The sequence below is a fragment of the Pteropus vampyrus genome, unplaced genomic scaffold (genome assembly GCF_000151845.1).
Source record: "Pteropus vampyrus isolate Shadow unplaced genomic scaffold, Pvam_2.0 Scaffold56, whole genome shotgun sequence".
Taxonomy (NCBI): domain Eukaryota; kingdom Metazoa; phylum Chordata; class Mammalia; order Chiroptera; family Pteropodidae; genus Pteropus; species Pteropus vampyrus.
Genome location: NW_011888837.1, coordinates 4,304,413 through 4,308,375, shown reverse-complemented (window position 1 = coordinate 4,308,375; position 3,963 = coordinate 4,304,413). Strand labels below are relative to the sequence as shown.

At 34.0% G+C, this 3,963-nt stretch overlaps 1 protein-coding gene across 3 annotated transcripts in view; it reads left to right on the top strand.

The window, feature by feature from the left end:
- Positions 1–3,963, top strand: part of NUP54 (nucleoporin 54) — a 29,929-nt gene that overhangs the window by 7,337 nt on the left and 18,629 nt on the right. The window lies entirely within an intron of this gene.

The following is a 3,963-nucleotide window of genomic DNA, read 5'->3' as shown; positions in this document are numbered from 1 at the left end:
AACAGTTATTTTAAATTTGTTCTCTTCAGATCTCAAATTTCTCTGTTCTCGCTTTTAGCAGATGGCTTGACCTCTACTTCTGAGAGAAAACAGAATCCCTCATTGTAATTCCATTAGCTTCTCACTACCAAATCAATTTACCTCCATTCCATCCTTTGCTCTTTTTCACTTGTGCCTTGGATTTCATATCCTCCTACCTTCTGGAGACCTTTGTGCTGTTGATTATTCTTCCCAACCCACCCCTGTAAAAAAAGTCTCAACTTTTCTCCCAAGGATCCTTCTCATCCACAGTTAAACAATCTAAGTTCTTGTTTTCTTAAAATAGTAACAATAAAACAAAACTACTTTAATCTCACATCTCACTTCAGCTACCACTTCTCTTAAACTACTTGAAGTAGTTAGAAGAGAGTGGGATCCTCTCCTATCTTCTGTTACCCCTTAGCCCACATAATCTGTTTTCTGTTTTCTTTACTCAGTCGAATAGTTAAGGTCATTTATCATCTCAAATCCAATCAACACTTAACTGTTCTTTAATTATGAAAAATTCTAACACAAAAATAGCATAGTATGAACAATATAGATGTCTAACCAAGTACTTTAAGGCAAACAAATCCCAAGCATGTCATTTCACCCTTACTTTATTATGCTGCTCTCTTTAAAAACACAGACATCATTCCAAGTCACAATTAATAATTCCTTAGTATCATCTAATACCCAGTCATTCTGGTTTGTTTGAATCATTATCCAAACAAGGTCCACGAATTTATTTTCTTACGTCTGTTAAGTTTCTTTTTAGTATAGAGAATTCCCCACTTTCTTTTTTCCTCTCTTAAGAGTTATTGCAGAAACTGTGCCAATTGTCCTGTGAAATGTCCCCCATTCTAGATTTGTTTGTTTCCTTGTAGTATCATTTAACTTTATCCTTCATATTTTCAGCAAATGAAGTCAGCTTTAGGTACTTTATTGTATTCAAGTTTGACTTTTTGGCACAAATACTTTGCAGGTGGTGCTATGTGCTTTGTATTGCATCTCATTAAGAGGTTATCCCTCTTTTAGTGAAGCTAAGATTGATCAGTAGATACAGGTGGTGAGAGCTAATCTGTTTTATAAAGTTCCCTATCACTTTTTAACCTAATGGTTTCATTCATTGATGATTATTGCCTCAATCAGTTATTTTATTAGGAGTTACAAAATAGTGATTTTTCTAATTCTGCCCTCCCATCCACATCCTGTAAAAGGACATTTTTCTTCATCTTGAAATACAATTTGGTCACCCTGAAATACAATTTGTATAGGAGAGACAGGATAAATTCCTTTTTTCATTGACAGTTTTTGTAAGAAATTGTTAGTGGCCTGGTTATTTCCAATGGTGTCCAAAGAGTTGACATTAAAAACATTTTTTTCAAGTGTTTAAAAAAGTTAAATTGATTGAGTAACATTGGTTAATAACATTATATAATTTTGAGATGTACAAAATTAATACATCTGTGTACTTTATTGCCTGCTTCCCACCCCAAAGTAGTTTTCTTCTGTTTACTATATATTTCACCTCCCTTTACCCATTTCTCCCTCCCCCCACCCTTTTTCCCCTCTGGTAACCACCATTCTGTTTTTGTTACTTTTTGTTTTATATTCTACATAAGAGTGAAATCATATGGTTTTTGTCTTTTTCTACCTGACTTATTTCACTTAGCATAATACTCTCAAGATCCATTCTTATTGTCACAGATGGCAGTATTTCATCTTTTTTTATGGCTGAGTAGGATGCCATTTTGTGTGTGTGTGTGTGTGTGTGTGTGTGTGTGTGTGTGTGTCTCCCACATCTTTATCCAGTCATTTGTCAGTGGATATTTAGGTTGTTTCCATGTCTTGGCTATTGTAAATAATGCTGCAGTGAATGTTGGGGTACATATATTCTTACAAATATGTTTGTTGGCCATATGTATCTCTTCCTTGGAAAAGTATCTGTTTAGGTCTTCTGCCCATTTTTTAATTGACTTTTTTGTTGTTGAGTTGTGTGAGTTCTCCTTACATTTTGGATATTAACCCCTTACTGGAGGTATCGTTTCCAGATGTGTTCTCCCATTCAGTTGGTAGCCTTTTTGTTTTGTTGATGGTTTCTTTAGCTGTACAGAAGTTTTTTAGTTTGATGTCGTCCTCTTCATTTATTTTTGCTTTTACTTCCTTTGCCTTTGGGGTCAAGTTCACAAAAACCCTGGGAACAGCGTCCATAAGTTCAGTGCCTATGTTTTCTTCTATGTATTTTTATTGTTTCAGGTCTTACATTCAAGTCTTTAATCCATTTTGAGTTAATTTTCGTGTAGGTGTAAGATAATCTAGTTTCATTCTTTTGCATGTGGCTGTTCAATTTTCCTAGATTTTTAAAATATTCGGTCTTTTAAAAATTATTTTGAATGCATGAGCTTTAATAAATTGAATGTATTTGAGTTGGTTGCATTCTTTATTTCTTTGATGTTCAAATTGTCACATTTTTGGCCAGTATGAGTCCTTTCCTTCAGTGTCTATTTTTTTTTCCTACCTTATTATTTAGTAGTCCTTATTGCTTTGCCAGCTCTGTCTTCCCCTCTTTGCCACAGAGATTTTGCACATACTCTTTATCTTTGCCCCTACCTCGTGGCCGGGCAGACTATTTCCTTTAGTCCTTAGCTGAGGTTCTAGTGGGACAGCCTTCTCTTGACCCCTTCTCAGCTCGCTTAGCTCCTTCACTTAATTCTCAGATAGTCTGTACTTCTCTGAAGCATTTATCACAATTGTTAATATTTGTTTGATGTGCTCAGTTTATTTAAATAACCATTGTGTCTTGTTTACCACTGTATTCTTAGTATTTAGTTCAATGTCTGATAGTAGGTACTCAGTAAATATTTGTCGAATGAATGCATGGTGAATGATGGATGAAAGGGGGTGTGTGTGTAAAACCAGAAGAGACTGTATTGTCAGGAAATCTAAGGGAGAAGAGCTTTTCAGGGAGGATGTTTTTTCAGTGAAAGTTAAAGATTTTCAACAGCCGCGAGGGCCCTGAAAAGGTAGAAAGGTATGAGAAATATAATATGCTCAGGCTTGAAAGGAGTCTGTTGGATCTTATAATTTGAGTTCTCAATGTCTTTCAGCTAGTGAATTGTGAGGAGACTAGTGTGGTTGTAATCTAGTGTGAAGTATAAAAGGAGAAGCAGAATGTAAATCAGTACAGATGATAGTTAATTTATCTCACTTAAAAGTCTAGTTAGGAATTTCTCGGCCAAGGCTACAGAATGAGCTTATAGTAAATCGAGATTCAAGTCTTCTGGCTTCTACCAGTTCTCTATGATTTTCATATTTGCCCATTGGGGAATTTATAATAATACTCATCTAGTAGGTAACAGAAGCCCCACTCTGGCCCTTTAGAAGCCCCATTGATCTTGTACTTGAAATCTTTAGAGCTAAAAGAAAACTTAAATATTATCTAATATGATGGTCCTAAAACCCAGGTCATTTTGATATTATCATCATGATTTTTATCTATATATCACTTGTATTATTGTTTAACGATTTTTAAAAATCAGTTTACTGTTAAACATTAAATACATTTATTTTAATAGAAAAATTCTTACCACTGCTATAAATGGAAAATCAATATCATTTGCTTTAAAGAAAAGATAATTGAAATAAAGACAAGATAACCAAAATTTAGTACTAAGAAAATATAATAGTGTTAATTAATTCTAGCCAAATACCTTAGACTTGTTCTCATCTTTGTTAAAAAGTAAGATAAGCAGGTGTCGTGAAGCATTAAAGGCATTCTGGCACCAAAATGAGACTTTTTATATATAATCAGATAATTAAAATAATTTTTTATGTGAATTTGTTCATTTAGTGACTAAGCTGTTGCTTGACAGCTGTAATATCATATACCAAGGATACTTACCTCGCACTTTGGAAATATTTATCTGATCTAACAACTTCACC